Source organism: Trichomycterus rosablanca, chromosome 15, assembly GCF_030014385.1.
Source record: "Trichomycterus rosablanca isolate fTriRos1 chromosome 15, fTriRos1.hap1, whole genome shotgun sequence".
Lineage (NCBI taxonomy): Eukaryota > Metazoa > Chordata > Actinopteri > Siluriformes > Trichomycteridae > Trichomycterus > Trichomycterus rosablanca.
In genome coordinates this window covers 16,142,122-16,161,063 of record NC_086002.1, presented here as the reverse complement: position 1 = coordinate 16,161,063, position 18,942 = coordinate 16,142,122, and the positions used below count along the sequence as shown (strand labels likewise).

Below are 18,942 nucleotides of genomic sequence, written 5' to 3'. Positions count from 1 at the left end.
ACACCCTCACACATGCATGCAATTACACTCATTTCCATCCATGGTCTAAAAACTTAAGTCAACTTAGTGTAGATGCCTTGTGCCCATATTGTAGAAATTGAGAGACTGAAGCAGACTTAAGCATGTATTGTTTTTTGCCTTTACAAGAGTCTCCTGGATGTTTGGTGTCACAACTGTTCATTTTAACAATTGAGGGTGCTCAGGTGGTGCAGCAGTAAAGTATGCTAACCCACTACTGCTTAGATCTGGGGATCCAGGGTTTAAATATCAGCAGTGCTTTCGGTCAGTCGGGAGTCTGCTTAGATATGATTGGCTAATGTCTGAAGGAGGATGGGTAAAACAGCCCGGGACCACCGGGAGGTGCACTTCTCAGTACACTCTTAGTTCTGGTCCCAAGTCTGAATAAAAAATAAATAGGAGGGGTGAGTCAGGAAGGGCATCCATTGTAAAAAAGTGCCAAGTCTAGTATTCAGTGGAGACCCACTGTGGTGACCCCTAAATTTGAAAGCAGCCAAAAAAAAGAAAAATACACTGACAATCCAAAACATTAGGGCTCCCAAAATGTGCATGGCAGTGCCTATATCGTAACATTTGTGTTGTATATAATAAAAATTTGTTATGGTCAGGGTATGTTAATGGTAGCTGCTTGTAGTACATTATTGAATGGGCAGCACGGTGGCTAAGTGGGTAGCACTGTCGCCTCACAGCAAGAAGGTTCTGGGTTTGATCCCCAGGTGGGGAGGTCCGGGTCCTTTCTGTGTGGAGTTTGCATGTTCTCCCGGTGTCTGCGTGGGTTTACTCCGGGTGCTACGGTTTCCTCCCACAGTCCAAAGACATGCAAGTGAGGTAAATTGAATTGAATTCTAAAATCCATTGAAAGATTATTTGAGGAATAAAAGGTTGACCAAACATTTACAAAGCACTAATGGTGAGATGGGAGAAGGATTGTAAATGACTAAAAAGTGTGGAGAGCAAACTGGAGGCTAAATGTGGCTGAAGGTGATGAAGTGATAAAGTGAGAGAGAAGTGAGGGTGAGAAGGAATTGCAAGGCTTGGTAAGTACAGAGGTGGAAATTAACAAATTACATTTACTCGCGTTACTGTAATTGAGTAGTTTTTTTGTGTACTTGTACTTTTTAAAGTAGATTTTACAACCTGTAATTTTACTTTTACTTAAGTATGTTTTGTATTAAGAATTGTAATTTGCTACATTTTAAATAACATCCGTTACTAAGTAAAAGAAACCCTGCGCAAACATGTAGAGCAGTGGTAGCTAATAGTGATAGTGATAGGTCGATTCTACTGAACGGCTCTTTAAAATGAACTAAAGGAACCGAGTCGCGCCTCTGGGAGCCGTTATATATATTTCTATTTGTGCACAGTTCTTATCGGCGGTAATCCACCCATTCCGCTTAGCAGAAACAAACACAGGCACATCTCTGCACAAGAGAGGATTTTTCTGAAACTAAATGCAATGCAACCACAGTATGTCTCTTCCCTATGGTTTTTTCTCTATCACGTATTACTGAGCGGACCTTCAAAAATCAAATAATTTTTGTAAATTTTACTATATTGTTTTTGTGTTTCTAAAGTTTTTTATGCTTATAAGTTATACAACAGATGATTTATTGCAATTATTGTAAACTATTTTTGTTATTAAAATATACTTGTTGTCAATTTGTATACTTTTGACAACAATCTTTTTTCTCATTTAAGTGTTGTTTGAATTAGGCCTACATTTAAAGCAACAGGTAGCAAAATTCGCATGATTGTTCATCGATAGTAATATCGGGGGTGTCTTATAGTAGTTACCCAGTAGCACCTCACGCTGCCTGAAAAAAAGAATGAAGAGCCAATTTTTTGGAACGCCTCTTTAAAAGGAACAGAGCCAAAAGATCCGGCTCCCTTCAAAGATCCATAATTCCCATCACTAGTGGCTAAACTATTAGGCTGTTTGATCCGGCATAAACAACTCTATGAATCGGTTCATTTGGTGAAGAGATTCAGATGTATAAACCAATCAGAGCTTTTGAATTCACATTCTGGGCGGAATTTTAATCTTTTTCTTCATTGGTTGTTGTATAAATGACAGTTTAGTAAACGAATCACCAATTTAAGCTTTTTACCGGGAAAGCTAAGAGAATAAATGATCTACAATGGTTTTCATTAGTTAGGTGGATAAAAGAGTTGGGTATGGATTTATATATTCTGGAAACATACAAGATGGTCTTATATAAAGTGGATTATATCCCTAATGGAACAACACATGGATATACAGTGTATCACAAAAGTGAGTACACCCCTCACATTTCTGCAAATATTTTATTATATCTTTTCATGGGACAACACTATAGAAATAAAACTTGGATATAACTTAGAGTAGTCAGTGTACAACTTGTATAGCAGTGTAGATTTACTGTCTTCTGAAAATAACTCAACACACAGCCATTAATGTCTAAATGGCTGGCAACATAAGTGAGTACACCCCACAGTGAACATGTCCAAATTGTGCCCAAAGTGTCAATATTTTGTGTGACCACCATTATTATCCAGCACTGCCTTAACCCTCCTGGGCATGGAATTCACCAGAGCTGCACAGGTTGCTACTGGAATCCTCTTCCACTCCTCCATGATGACATCACGGAGCTGGTGGATGTTAGACACCTTGAACTCCTCCACCTTCCACTTGAGGATGCGCCACAGGTGCTCAATTGGGTTTAGTCCATCACCTTTACCTTCAGCTTCCTCAGCAAGGCAGTTGTCATCTTGGAGGTTGTGTTTGGGGTCGTTATCCTGTTGGAAAACTGCCATGAGGCCCAGTTTTCGAAGGGAGGGAATCATGCTCTGTTTCAGAATGTCACAGTACATGTTGGAATTCATGTTTCCCTCAACGAACCGCAGCTCCCCAGTGCCAGCAACACTCATGCAGCCCAAGACCATGATGCTACCACCACCATGCTTGATTGTAGGCAAGATACAGTTGTCTTGGTACTTCTCACCAGGGCGCCGCCACACATGCTGGACACCATCTGAGCCAAACAAGTTTATCTTGGTCTCGTCAGACCACAGGGCATTCCAGTAATCCATGTTCTTGGACTGCTTGTCTTCAGCAAACTGTTTGCGGGCTTTCTTGTGCGTCAGCTTCCTTCTGGGATGACGACCATGCAGACCGAGTTGATGCAGTGTGCGGCGTATGGTCTGAGCACTGACAGGCTGACCTCCCACGTCTTCAACCTCTGCAGCAATGCTGGCAGCACTCATGTGTCTATTTTTTAAAGCCAACCTCTGGATATGACGTCGAACACGTGGACTCAACTTCTTTGGTCGACCCTGGCGAAGCCTGTTCCAAGTGGAACCTGTCCTGGAAAACCGCTGTATGACCTTGGCCACCATGCTGTAGCAGTTTCAGGGTGTTAGCAATCTTCTTATAGCCCAGGCCATCTTTGTGGAGAGCAACAATTCTATTTCTCACATCCTCAGAGAGTTCTTTGCCATGAGGTGCCATGTTGAATATCCAGTGGCCAGTATGAGAGAATTGTACCCAAAACACCAAATTTAACAGCCCTGCTCCCCATTTACACCTGGGACCTTGACACATGACACCAGGGAGGGACAACGACACATTTGGGCACAATTTGGACATGTTCACTGTGGGGTGTACTCACTTATGTTGCCAGCTATTTAGACATTAATGGCTGTGTGTTGAGTTATTTTCAGAAGACAGTAAATCTACACTGCTATACAAGCTGTACACTGACTACTCTAAGTTATATCCAAGTTTCATGTCTATAGTGTTGTCCCATGAAAAGATATAATGAAATATTTGCAGAAATGTGAGGGGTGTACTCACTTTTGTGATACACTGTAGATCAGGTAAGCAGATAAGTGGTTATGATTTTCTGCTGCTGTGTGATTGATCTGGGTCGCGGTTCTGCTGTTTACGATATGCTTACATTTTGCAATGATAGCAAAGCATTATGAAATATTGTGATTTTTTTTATGTTCATTTATTTGAAGTAAAACGGACAGAATAAATGTGATTGTGAGATTCTGCTGGTTTGTTTTTGATTTTGGTCATGTTCCTACGACAGGGTAAGACCCGTTATATTTTTTATAAGTGCAACCCTAACCACCTAAAACCCCCCTCACCCCCTATTTTTTTGAGGTCAGATGCAATATTAAGAGCTTGAGCGCAGCTCTATAAACCTTTTTAGGTATCTTTCACTTATTATTTCTCTAAAACACGGCACATAGACGATGTATTGATCAGACATTTTTTGCACATCAGTCCATAGATAAAAGGAAGTGAAAGATGCTGGCCTGCACAGAGAGGAAGCAGATCAAAGCCTTTGAGCAGGAAATGAGAGCAAACTTCTCTGTGTATAATCTGACTGATGGTTGGGGGTCTGTGTTGTGCCACGATAAGCACAAGAGAAAGACACTTAGCAAAAAGAGACTCCTTAAAAACCGATGTTTAGTCAACTAATTAGACCAACTAAAGCAATGTCCTCTGTAAAATGTGGTGGAGCTAAGTGGGATAAGGACTTTGCTTAAGGGCTTAACAGTGGCTGCTTGGCAGAGTCACAAATTTTGGACCCTCAACCTTCTTATGGATAGCCCAAAGCTTGAACCACTGAGCTACAACTGTTTTACGAATTAAGCAATAGAACACGAGAGGGAGTATGCTATTCGCGATAACACATGACCTCAAGTGTTCTATTGCTTTTATACAACAGTTTTTACAAAATAAATAAAGAAAATAAATCAAAGAAGCCCTGAATTTCATAATAAATATGCTTTAATATTGACAATACCTTCTGCCAAAAAGTAGTTCCACAACAAATATAAAGTTTAACACTACAAAGCAGACATCCCAAGTTGCAAAAACTCATTCAGGGAGGTAAGAACAACAAGAAGAAAAAGTCAAGAACCTCCGAAGAGAAAAAAAAGAAATAAAAAACATCTTGCACACACCAAAGGATATGGGTGAGAACAGAACAAACACATTAATGTTCCCTACATAGTGCACTAGATTGTGTATCGGATAACACATTCATGTTCACTACATAGTGCACTAGACAATATATTAGACAATTGATTTATGTTCCCTACACAGTGCGCTAGATTGTACTGTATATCAGATAACGGATTTAAAACGCGATCGGGAATAAGGTCTGTGTCGCCTGCGTGCGCGTTTGTGTGCATGAAGCTTGTCGTTACTGGCAACGCGTCAGCGGAGTAATACCATTGTGGTGTGAAAAGATCGTGCTGTTATCACGAATATCAGCACAGTTAGAACGCTTCTCAACCAATCAGATTGTAAGGTCGGAACTACCTGTTGTATTATCCCCGATAAACGCACACCTATGACCACCTCACATCATTCCATATTAATAAGCCACTGAAAAGAAAAAGTGAATGTTATGTTCGCCCTCGTGTTGCCTAGCAACACTGTTAAGAACTACCTGGGGTCGCGGAAGAATGCTTTTTGTAAGTGTTTTTGTAAATAAAAACATTTATAAATTGAACATTGTTGTATTTTATTATATTTTATGTTGACCGCCGTTTTATAAAAGCAATAAGCCACTCGAGACCGTGTGTTACTGCTATGATTTTATCACGGGGAAAGATGTTTTAGAACATTAGGTTTAGAACAACCTTCCCCGTGATAAAATCGCAGTAACGCACGGTCTCTCATGGCTTATTGCTTTAGTAATAGCTGACAAATGTTCCATGACTGAGTCTTAAACAAAGGTTATGAATATGAAAGCTTATGATTTTTTTTTTACATTTGAGTTTTTTTACATTTAGTACTAATAGTATTTTTTAGATAGAAACATTTTGATTTTTTGGAAGTGGTGGGGGGGCTCTCCCTTGGAAATAAGTGTCTGATTAAAACAGTATTTTCATGTGATATTCTTATGAATCCCGATTGTGACAATCACATGTCCAAAAAAGATTTGGGGGACTTTTTCACAGCACAGTATTTTAATGCATTTTTTTAGCATTCTGAAAAACACATTTATCAGAATCTTACTCTTTTATAAAAAAATCTGGGCAAAATAATTCATAAACGCTGATGCACTAAAGATAAAATGCTGAATGAACCAGTTGGACAACACAGATGTTTAAGAAAGAGCTTAGCAAGAACAAACATGCCAGTGTGATTCACTGATTGATTAATATGCCACTTTCCAACTGACGTCAATCAAATACAAATTCATATTTAAGAAAAAAAAAAACTCACCCTGATCAGGCAGCAGCTGCAGCAACAGGGATAGGCTGCAAAACTGACGCACTTTCAGATGAAGTGACAAATCACTGTATTCTAATGTTCTAACCACTGGAGTGGAACATGATAGACATGGAAACTTGTACTTACAAACAGGGCTATGCACTAAATCACAAATACAAATTCAATATACACATTTAAAATCCATGTTCAAAATGCAAACTTCATAGTTAATGTTAAAAGATTACAAACACTTGTAAGAGACATACAAACCCTATTTGGGTTTGTATATCATGGCAGTCTGATGATTCTACACCCATCTTTCTTTCTTTTTCAGTTCATTGTGGATCCAACATTCAATTAATTAAAATATCCATTTAGCAGAGCAAATATTAGGTTATGTACCGTAGTTACCTCAATCATGTTCATTTGTACATGATTGTAGGGCAGTTGTAGCCTAGTGGTTAAGGTACTGGACTAGCAATCCAAAGGTCGCTGGTTCAAGCCCCACCACTGCCAGGTTGCTGCTGTTGGGCGCTTGAGCAAGGCCCTTAACCCTCAATTGCTTAAACAGTATACTGTAACAGTACTGTAAGTTGCTTTGGATAAAAGCGTCTGCTAAATGCCGAAAATGTAAATGTTGTACACTAGTAAGTGTAACAAGGGCTTTGGAAAGACCATTTTACAAGTCAGATTTTACCATGCCAGCCAGTTGCAGAAATCTTTGAAGACCCAAGACTGCCATGGCATGAATAAATAATTGAATACTAACATGCAAACAGACACCCACCCACACCAATACTCACAAAAAACACACACAGACACCCACCCACACTTACAACAGGAAATAATGAGAACATCCGGTTTCATCTGGTAAGAGATTGGGCAGGAAGCAGTCAGTGCACAAATTGCATGGTCGGTTGGTCTTATACAAAAACATCTGATTATTCATTGAGAGCTGAGCAAACTAGACACCATACCTAATACCAGAAAATTTTGGTTTATATCATATTTATGTATACTTTGGAGAAACCAGTATTCACACACTTAATATAGTTAATCACTTAATATACCTGTAGTATATACTTCAAGTGCATATATTTACTTTTGATGTTCACACACAGTTTCCTTTTCACAGTTTCCACTATAATTCCCAAATTATAGAAAAGCCAGCAGTTATTTAAATAGAGTGGCAGATAGACCTAAAGGCAGCAGGTACAACAGTTACACAGCAATAAACTACACCACAGTCATCTCTGTTTCTACACCCCACACAAAACAACTGCTAAGAAGGGCTCAGCGATGTGTGTCTGAAATTAGCACACAAGCATTCGGACACATGAAAAACAAGACTTTCTGGACAAAAAACAAAAAGTGTAGATTGGGGCATTACATGCCATATGAGAAAAGCATTTGTTCTCATTGGCAAAGAAATTTGGATGTTGTTTTAACCTTAATTCTAAGTTTTATATTCTAAAAACTATAAATCAATAAAAGTTTCAACATTTATAAACAGGGGTGCCTCACAACCTTACAAAATTAAAGACAATTTGAACAGAAGAATGGGTCAAAATTGAACCACAATGCTGCAAAAAGCTAATTGTTATCGTGTAGACTTACTGAAGCTATAACTACCAAAAATAGCTTTGCATCAACGTCCTAACTTTATTTGTTTGTGGTGTCTGAATACTTTTTATTGTTTGTAACAATTTGAATTTTGAAATTACATCAAATCACAGTGGCACAACTAAGAGTGAGTGCCGCGTAGCAATAGCCTTAAGGACCTGGGTTTAATCATCATCTCTGGCTACTGCCTAAATAAAGTTTTGTCCACTCCATGTTTCCTTCCGCTTCCCAACAGCATGCAAAATGTGAATTGTCTGCTTTACATCGGCCATAAATGTGAGTGATGTTCTAAACATAATGAATGTGTGTAAAATACTCACACACTTTAGCTCTTGTTTATCTTATGCTATTCTACCTTTTGTTAAACCACATTCATTCATTTTTGTTTACATTTAAGATGCAGCCACTATTGCTACAAAGTCTGATACGTGTTTTTGTCCTTTTTATAAACATTAAGAAACATATGAAGATATTTTAGATTACAAGACAAGACACAGCTTAAGGCATGCAGTTTGCATGAAGATGAACTGGTAGCTACCGTTGCAATTGGGAACATTCAACCTCTTAAAGAAAATTATTTAGAACTTCAGTTCTGCAAAACTAGATTTTGCTTTAATTTAAGTCATCAGATGATGATGATGATGATGATGGTAAGGAAGAAATAAAATGAATGATGAAGTATTTTAGAGTGGCAGAATTTTTGTTAATACTGCCATGTCAGTATTAACAAAAGTACAGCTGTAGCCTAGTAGTTAAAGTACTGGACTAGTGATCAAAAGGTTGCTGGTTCAAGTGCCATCACTGCAAGGTTGCCACTGTTGGGCCCTTGAGCAAGGCCCTTAACCCTCAATTGCTTAGATTGTATACTGTCACAACTGTAAGTCACTTTGGATAAAAGCATCTGCTAAATGCCAAAAATGTAAATGCCATATGTATTCAGCTCCTGCATTTTGTTACAGATCTTAAAATCTTTGACTAGGCTGTATGACCTAAAGTTGGGTCATAATCATTATCGGGAGTCAGTGCCAACCATAAGATGATCACTTATCAACCAAGTGCTCCATAAAAGGACTCCACAACACACACCATTTGATGGGACTCAAAGAAAGCAGTTGCAGCACAAAATCCATTAAACCTCAATGAGCTGGAAGCTTTTGCGCAAGAATAGACAAAGATTAAACTAGAGAGGTGTCAGAAGCTTGATAGCACTTCAATAACCAAAATAGCTTATTAGGTTATTAAGGCAAAGAATGTTACACCAAGTACTGATATTGGGGGTTGAATAATAGTGCACATGGACATTTGTCAAGAGAACTGAATGTTTCTCATTGCAACTTAAAATGATGTAATTTATGTTATAAAAATTGCTTGTGTGTATCAATAAATGTTCTTTCTCCGTTTACTAAGTTTTCTTGTTGTATGGTTTATTTAATTCTATACACATCACCATAATATACCATAATACACCAATACTTCTGACTGCAACTGTAAAAAGTTTTCTGTACTGGTCGGATAAATTATCATTGAAACTTAAGTGCAATGTTGGTTGGTTTACAACATCTGGGAGAAAGGGAACTTTGTAAAAAACAGCATGTTCCTATTTACTAATGATTAATCAGAGAAGTGAATGATTAAGTGCTTAACAACATACCTACTAAACTTGTTTAACTCCTTGTTTTTGATCATCTCAGCAATATTAAACACACTTCTGCCTGCCAGTCTGATTATAATTGGTCAATTACCAGAAGTGCTCATTAAACTGATTGAGACCAACAGCTTGTGATTCAGAATGAGACATGCAGGCTCATGCAGACCTTTAATAAGGAGCATAAACTATTAACTTTCTCCAGCTGTTGTGTTCATCTGAGCAAATGTCCACTTTTAACCATACATTTAAATGTATAAGATGTATAAGACAATCAAATAGCAGCTGTACTGTATACTGTATGTATATATGATAAATGATATGAACTCCCCATACATTTACATCTACAGCAAACAGTTAAGTAGAAAGGAAATTCTGGCAAACCCAAAATGGCTCAAAACAGAGGGCTGCAGGTTGCTCTTCTTTGAAAGAGAATGACTAAGATGTAACCGTTTCAGTGCCAAACCCTTTTGTGTGGTCTGTGGCTGACATGTAACTTTCAGTTTTAACATATTGGCATAAGTTCAGTTATAGGTACCGTTCACGCGACCACCACTCTAAGTGACTTGCCCACTACTGCTGAGATCCAGGGTTTAAATCTTAGTGGTGCTATTGGCCAGTCAGGCGTCTACACAGGCATGATTGGCTATGACTGACAGTGAATAGCTTAGCCATTGGAAGGTGCTTGTCATTCCACTTTTAGTGCAGGTCCCAAACCTGAATTAAAACAAAGAGGGTTGCTTCAGAAAGGGCGTTGGCCATAAAAAACTGTGCCAAATCAGGTATTCAGACCAGAATGCTTTGCTGTGGTGACCCTTTAAAATATGAAGAAGAAAAATGAATTGTTTCTTCTTTAAAATATGAAATTTGGCATTATGTCCCTCAGCTCTTTTCACCTTCATCAGCTGGTTTTAATAGCCATCAGATTTGACATGACTCTGGTGGGATTGTTGGGATCTGGTTGGACCACTACTACCAAACATGCAAGTCAAGACTGCCATGCCAACAGTCAATGGCGGCTCCTGCCAAATGTCTCGGGGGGTGGGGGCCAAGGTGACCCGTTCAATGGGTAAATCTTACAGGGTTGGACAAAATAACTGAAACACCTGTCATTTTAGTGTGGGAGGTTTCATGGCTAAATTGGACCAGTCTGGTGGCCAATCTTCATTAATTACACATTGCACCAGTAAGAGCAGAGTGTGAAGGTTCAATTAGCAGGGTAAGAGCACAGTTTTGCTCAAAATATTGCAATGCACACAACATTATGGGTGACATACCAGAGTTCAAAAGAGGACAAATTGTTGGTGCACGTCTTGCTGGCGCATCTGTGACCAAGACAGCAAGTCTTTGTGATGTATCAAGAGCCACGGTATCCAGGGTAATGTCAGCATACCACCAAGAAGGACAAACCACATCCAACAGGATTAACTGTGGACGCAAGAGGAAGCTGTCTGAAAGGGATGTTCGGGTGCTAACCCGGATTGTATCCAAAAAACATAAAACCACGGCTGCCCAAATCACGGCAGAATTAAATGTGCACCTCAACTCTCCTGTTTCCACCAGAACTGTCCGTCGGGAGCTCCACAGGGTCAATATACACGGCCGGGCTGCTATAGCCAAACCTTTGGTCACTCGTGCCAATGCCAAACGTCGGTTTCAATGGTGCAAGGAGCGCAAATCTTGGGCTGTGGACAATGTGAAACATGTATTGTTCTCTGATGAGTCCACCTTTACTGTTTTCCCCACATCCGGGAGAGTTACGGTGTGGAGAAGCCCCAAAGAAGCGTACCACCCAGACTGTTGCATGCCCCGAGTGAAGCATGGGGGTGGATCAGTGATGGTTTGGGCTGCCATATCATGGCATTCCCTTGGCCCAATACTTGTGCTAGATGGGCGCGTCACTGCCAAAGACTACCGAACCATTCTGGAGGACCATGTGCATCCAATGGCGGTGCCGTGTATCAGGATGACAATGCACCAATACACACAGCAAGACTGGTGAAAGATTGGTTTGATGAACATGAAAGTGAAGTTGAACATCTCCCATGGCCTGCACAGTCACCAGATCTAAATATTATTGAGCCACTTTGGGGTGTTTTGGAGAAGCGAGTCAGGAAACGTTTTCCTCCACCAGCATCACGTAGTGACCTGGCCACTATCCTGCAAGAAGGATGGCTTAAAATCCCTCTGACCACTGTGCAGGACTTGTATATGTCATTTCCAAGACCAATTGACGCTGTATTGGCCGCAAAAGGAGGCCCTACACCATACTAATGAATTAGTTTGGTCTAAAACCAGGTGTTTCAGTTATTTTGTCCAACCCCTGTAAGTCATCTGTCAGTTTGCCCTCACACATAACTTTGAACATGGAGAGAGACCAGCTTTACCATTAATCATAAAATTAAGTAAAGCCTTCACACTAACAATTTAATTCAGTCTTCATCAGATAGCATTTTTTTTTAGGTGCAGCAGATCCAGAATGAAGATTGGCATTGGGGCTGATGTGCAATGAATAAAAAAGTACAATTAAACAATTCGGGAGATACAATAAGTGCAATCACAATTCACAATTTAAAAATTATATTACTTACTTGTAATTTACTTGTAACTTATATGACTTTGTAGATACTTGCTTGATGTTTAAATTTGGTCTGGGTGGCCCTAATTCTTAAATTGCTAATTTATCCTGATTACTACGACGACTAAATGGCATTTCCCTTAATGACACGATGGAGTTGCTCCGAACTAAAGTAATGATGGTCATGGTGACGAGATCGCGACACCAGGTTAAGTGCGAGCCCTCCCAGAACCCATTCAGATTGTATTGCAGCGCCTGCAGTTTGAAAAAAGTGCCTTAACATGAGAGTCTATGAGAGCAATCTGGGGCAATTTTTAGTCAGACTGAAATCACCCCAAAAGGGGCGGTACTGTATGGAACACAACTCGATGCTGATTGGACTACGATATTCAGAGGCAAAACAGACTGTCCAGAACAGTAACAGCTGTGATAGAAAAATTTCTTCCCTTTCGCCCTTTGGTGGTGCGTCGCCCGATCGCCCTAAGGAACGAGCCGCCCCTGCCAACAGTGCTGTTTCTGCTAGATGTGACGGGAACCTGTCGTGTTTGCACCGAAAATGTCAAGAACTCACTTCGGACTTTATCACAGACTGGACTGGATAATGAAGAACTTCAATTGTTTACATTATTATTATTATTTATTTATTTTAGCTAGTTATATTTTTTTGTTCAATTTAATTTTGTGTATGTATGATTTGAAGTTAGAACCTTAGGATGGCTGACCCAACAGTTTTATTTTGTCCTGTATTTTGCAGTGCTAAACCAGTTTAGATGTGTGTTTTGGGTCATTGTTCTGTTGGAAAAAAAACTTCTGACTGATGGTTTAACGTTGTGTTAAAAAGGGTTTTTTCTTTATTATTCTGTCAGCTTTCTGGAATACACCGGTTTCACTGAGAGCAGAACAGCTCCAGAAAGTAATACCACTTCTTAATGTACTTTTTAAAGGGTTGCAACAAAACTGCCCTGTTTTTATGGGCACAAAGTCACCAGCTGTAGTCAATCATAACCAAAAAACAAGGAGTTAGGAGACCAGGCAACAATGCTAAGCAGACGATACAATTTTTTTTTTACACAACCAAGTTAATAATAAACAGATATAAAACAAATGTCCTTTACAAGTGTCAGTAAATATTTTACTTTTAAATGTATCTGGAAGTATCTACAGTCATTATGTTACTCCTCTCATTATTTGGGGTTTTCCCTATTCTCCCACCTGTCTGTGGGTCAGCAAGCTCATATTTGCAAGTTGACCATGTTTGTGTTCTTTAGAAGGTTCTGTGGTTCTTTGCGTTGTGTGCATTTACTGGACGTGTACAATTAGTTATGGGTTTGTTTGTGGGAATTTTTGCCTTTCACGTTGCATATTGCAGCACATGCAGGGAAATTTAAGAAACAGTTAAAGAACCAGTCCGGTAAGAACCTTCCCACAATTAAGTTCTTGCTCTTTAAAAAGCACATTCTGTGGTGAACCTGGATGGCACTGCAGCATCCTGGTGGCTAGCAGGCGACGACATGTGCAGGAAGAAGCGCTGAGCGAGATGCTTACATGCAGATGTTTATCGTGGTTTATAGCAAGGCTGACCTGGAGAGAAGTAGAATGGTGGTTTCTGTTTCTCGACAAAACCCACACAAGCGCATCACACACAAACACTCACAGTCATATACGCACATGGTTCAACCACAAGTGACAAGGCTTTTTATGTGTCACTGTTCACAGAGCAAGGAAGGAAATTCTCAGGAAGCTTCATTATTGGGGTAAATGGATCGTATTGACTATTATCATGTAAGTGTGTGTGTGTGTGTGTGTGTGTGTGCGGTTGCAAATTCCCATGCACTAGCTGTTTAAGTGCCTCAGTCAAGTACGATAACTCTACTGTGTGTGCGTGTGTATACGTGATGTGTACTCATCATGAAAAAGGGCATTGAGGTGGTGGTAAAAGGGTTTTTAGAAGCACATGGACATTTAAGAGAATGCTTAACAGGTGAGCGATATCAAAACGTCCTGTGTTACACAGCACCAGCACACGTTTATATATCTGTTTTATGTTTTTCTGTATAGTTTGCCTGGCCTGGTGAAGCTTGTGAATCTCATCCCTGAGAATTAATTTGGGGAAAGTGCATCTGGTGCTTGGGGAGGCCAGGAAAAGTGCTGGATCCAGATGTTCATCAAAGCAGTCTTTAATAATTTTAGTGTGGGTATTATTATTATTATCATTCTTTATTACAGGGGTTATCATTAGGAAAGAGTACACTTAAACACTTACTGTTAGTCTACAAACTATGTGTGATACACAGCAATTTTTACTACCTCTGTTAATTACACACATACACTTTACACACATACACACATACCCAGTTCCTCTCCAAGGTTCCTCCCCAATCTAAAAGAACATGCAATACGTGCACTGACTACTCTAAATGGTCTCTCTATTATTATTCATCATTATTTTTTACGTTACATTCTTACTTTAGTTAGTACAAACTCAAAATAAGAAAACATTGCATCAAAGTGCATCTGCTAGCTGTGATTTCTACTGTTTTATATACATATTTATATTTACAAACCAATAAACCTAGCCAAGCGAAAAACTGATTTCACTCATTTAATTGACTGATGTACAGTATATAGACATACAAAAATTGGTGACATACACGTAGAACTGGAGAGAGCTTCTGCCAGGCAGAAATGAAAACTAGCCACTGTGGCTCTTCATGCTCTTCAAGACTCCTGCCAGTTGCTTTAAAAAAGGCACCATGCCAAGACTAAATAGCTACAGGGACACATCCAATTAATGCACTCTGCTACATACACAAACACTTCTGCAAATACCAGAAAGAGGAAACAGCCTAATGCTAAAGAAAAAATACATGAAGAGGTGGATAAAACCCATTTCTGTTTTCGCCTTCTCTCTTTCCCCCCCTCCTCTCTTTCATTCTGTCGTTTGTGGGTGTTGGATTACTGGAACATTCGGCTGCAACACTGTTTAATGCAAGAGTCTCTGGCTGCAACGTTACAATTCAGGGCTTGATACAAAGCTTTAAACAGGAATGTATAAGAATGTTTGGTGCATGAGATAAAGGCAAGGCATGGCTACGAAATTAATTGGAGACCTAGGTGCATAAAATTGTGTGTGTGTGTGTGTGTGTGTGTTTGTGTGTGTGTGTTTTGTTTGTTTGTGTTTAAGTTACGGTTCCAGCTACCATTTCAGTGAAACCCTAAATGTGCTACTTCAAGAAGCTAACAAAACTGGGGAAAGCACCAAGCTAAAAATATTTCCTCTCTGCATAGAGACTCAGTCAGCGAGTACCTAAACCTGAAAGCTTATTTTTGTCTACACAACCAACTTACTTCTAATTTTAATTTTCCCTGACTTCAAAGCATGTTTTCTGAATGATCACTTTAAGATGGCTTGTTTAAATAATTGCTAAATACAATGATAATATGATTTCCTGCTGAATACAGAACATACTAAATAAATGTAATTATTCTTTTGCAATATATAAAAAGTTCAGAATTGCATTACATTTTAAAAAGTTATACTAGTTCTGGAAGTTCAGGGGTGATGAGTTGTGTGCAGGACAGAATAGAACTTTGGACCCACATACACAGAATAAGACCATTTATAAAAAATGCATAAAGAAAAAATATGCATGGAGCAATGTATTCTTTTTTCTGGAGTGCCTAATAGAGCACTTTTGACTGCTGACGTGTATAAAAAACAACCAATTTTTTCAAAATACAGGCCAAAAGCTTAATTATACCAGACCTTTAAGCTGTATTGTCACAATTTTCTCAACTAATTATTTTGCTGAAATTGGCTACTGAAAAGTTTTTGTCTCTTGCGCCCATTTCTTCTTTTAGCATTGTACTTAGAACCTTCTTAAGATCCAATAGTGCAAAATGCAAAGTCTTGCAATTTTTTAAGATTTTGATCAGGAGTGTACACTGCCTGGCCAAAAAAAAGGTCACACACGCTAATATTTCATTGGACCGCCTTTAGCTTTGATTACGGCACACATTTGCTGTGGCATCGTTTCCACGAGCTTCTGCAATGCCACAACATTTATTTCTGTCCAGAGTTGCATTAATTTTTCCCCAAGATCTTGTATTGATGATGGGAGATTTGGACCACTGCGCAAAGTCTTCTCCAGCACATCCCAAAGATTCTCAATGGGGTTCAGGTCTGGACTCTGAACGACCACCTGACCACCTGAACGACTCTTTCACAATTTGAGCCCAATGAATCCTGGCATTGTCATCTTGGAATATGCCCGTGCCATCAGGGAAGAAAAAATCCATTGATGGAATAACCTGGTCGTTCAGTATATTCAGGTAGTCAGCTGACCTCATTCTTTGGGCATATAACGTTGCTGAACCTAGACCTGACCAACTGCAGCAACCCCAGATCATAGCACTGCCCCCACAGGCTTGTACGGTAGACACTAGGCATGATAGGTGCATCACTTCAGCCACCTCTCTTCTTACCCTGATGCGCCCATCACTCTGGAACAGGGTATCTCTGGACTCATCAGACCACATGACCTTCTTCCATTGCTCCAGAGTCCAATCTTTATGCTCCCTAGCAAATTGAAGCCGTTTTTGCCAGTTAGCATCACTGAAAAGTGGTTTTCTTAAGGCTACACAGCTGTTTAGTCCCAATCCCTTGAGTTCCCTTCGCATTGTGCATGTGGAAATGCTCTTACTTTCACTATTAAACATATCCCTGAGTTCTACTGTAGTTTTTCTACCATTTGATTTCACCAAACGTTTAAGTGATCGCCGATCACGATCATTCAAGATTTTTTTCCGACCACATTCCTTCCTCGAAGATGATGTTTCCCCACTGTCCTTCCACTTTTTAATAATGCGTTGGACAGTTCTTAACCCGATTTTAGTAGTTTCCTTAGATGTTTTCTCTGCTTGATGCATGCCAATAATTTGACCCTTCTGAGGCATTACTCAGTGCTCCTTTCATTGATGAGTAAAAAAATTTTAGTCAATTAATCATAACTAAATCCCTTACAGTCATCAGGTTAAAAACATGGTGTAAGTTATATGTGATACCTTTCACATCAACAATCACATTTAAAAAACATTTTGGACTAAAATTAATTGCACACAGTAGTGTGTAATGTTGATACTGCACAGTTCCTGCTGCAGCAGCTGTGGAGTTTGGCATGTTCTTTTTTGGTTATTCTGATTTGATTGCACATGATGAAGCATAAGTGTGATCAATTAAATGTGTGTTTGTCCTTGATGGACAGGTCTCTCATTCAGAGTTTATGCTTGCATTGGACTCAGAGTTTCCTGGATGAGTTCCAGACTCATTGAATATGTTGATATCCAGAACAACTTGAACAAGAAAGTGGTATTAAAGAGAAGGCCAGTGATTTTTTTCTGAAGATAAAATCTTTAAAATCAACAAACACCTCTGGCCCACATTTGTTCACTCCAAGCCTCAAAAACTTCATACTGCTTAGAACTGATTGACAGTCATATAGAATTTGATTAATTGAAGATTTCTGGTCATTTCAGTTGTTTTTTATTCTTTCTTACAAAGAGCTGGTTACTCTAAATGTATTTTAATATAAAAGTTGTCTGGCTAAAAATCACCCCCTCCCCCAAACAAAAAGTACAGAAATGGTCTGTGGGTGAATGCGGGTAACCTGGTAAATTACCGTGTGAAAGTTGCAGGTGAGAAAGATGTAAAGCCAGGGCATTTAGTGTAAAAGGTACACAGTGTAAAACACATATAAACCACAGTTTGAAGTACTTTCTATGGGACGTTACACATCTTATGGCTAATGAACTACACTGCCTTTGAAGTCTTATCAAAACAGATGTGGGGGTTTTGACTGAAAAGCTGAAAATGTAACAGCATTTCTGGAGAAATAATAGTCAGAAACATCTGCATTTTAAACTTTATTCACATCATAAGTATTCTAGTAATGTATCAGAAAAGAAATTGACCAATTGACTCTCAGGATTATGAACATTTAAGCCATTGCGCTCAAAAATATCTTTAATACACAGTGAAAATCTACAGAAATTCTACAGACCGTTATAAAAACAAAAATCTCAGGAGCTCAGCAGTTTCTGGCATCCTCAAACCAGCCTGTCTGGCACTAATATCAAAGTTAAATATACCTCGTTTTGTACCTAATGTTTAATGGAAACATCCCATGTCAGTAGGATTTTGTGCATAGCACTGCTGCCACATAACTTGTTGACTGGATAATCACATGATATTGATATTAAAAATACACAAATGGACAGGTGTACGTGATCCTAATAAAGTGGCCTGTGAGTATATACGTGTTGCAATCAGTATGAACCTCCTGATACAGGTTATCAGGGTGAGTACACATTACGGGAAAAGACTTTTAAAAAAATCCATAGACAGGATTATACACATTTTCCACAGGAGACTTTTTGGCAGGGATTTTCAACATTGTATAGTTGTTCACACACGTCTGTGTGTATGATGTGTTTTATTTGGGTGTGTTTGGTTTAGCGTGGGTGAGTCGGACTTTACTCACCAGAATGAAAACACACACACACACACTCACACACACACACTTCCTGTGGTATGCACTAAAATATCACATTCCCTTTGAATGACCCTGCTAAATATCACAGTACTAATGTACAAAGTGTATACATTTACTTTCGATTTTTAGAAAATCAAAAATAAGCAATCAAATACATGGCCAAAATTACGTGTACTTCCTGTACACACAAAATGTCGCACTGTTGGATTAAATTATTTTAGCCACAACTTCCATGCAGTATCTGTTGACAAATGCTGGCAGTAAAATATGGCATACTAAAAATCCTAGTGATTTTCAAAATGGCACAGTT

At 39.1% G+C, this 18,942-nt stretch overlaps 1 non-coding gene across 1 annotated transcript; it reads left to right on the top strand.

Moving 5' to 3' along the window:
• Positions 1-6,677: 6,677 nt before the first annotated feature.
• Positions 6,678-6,751, top strand: trnaa-agc (transfer RNA alanine (anticodon AGC)). Its single transcript has one exon. It is a non-coding gene; the product is annotated as a tRNA-Ala (tRNA).
• The last annotated feature ends 12,191 nt before the right edge of the window (positions 6,752-18,942 follow it).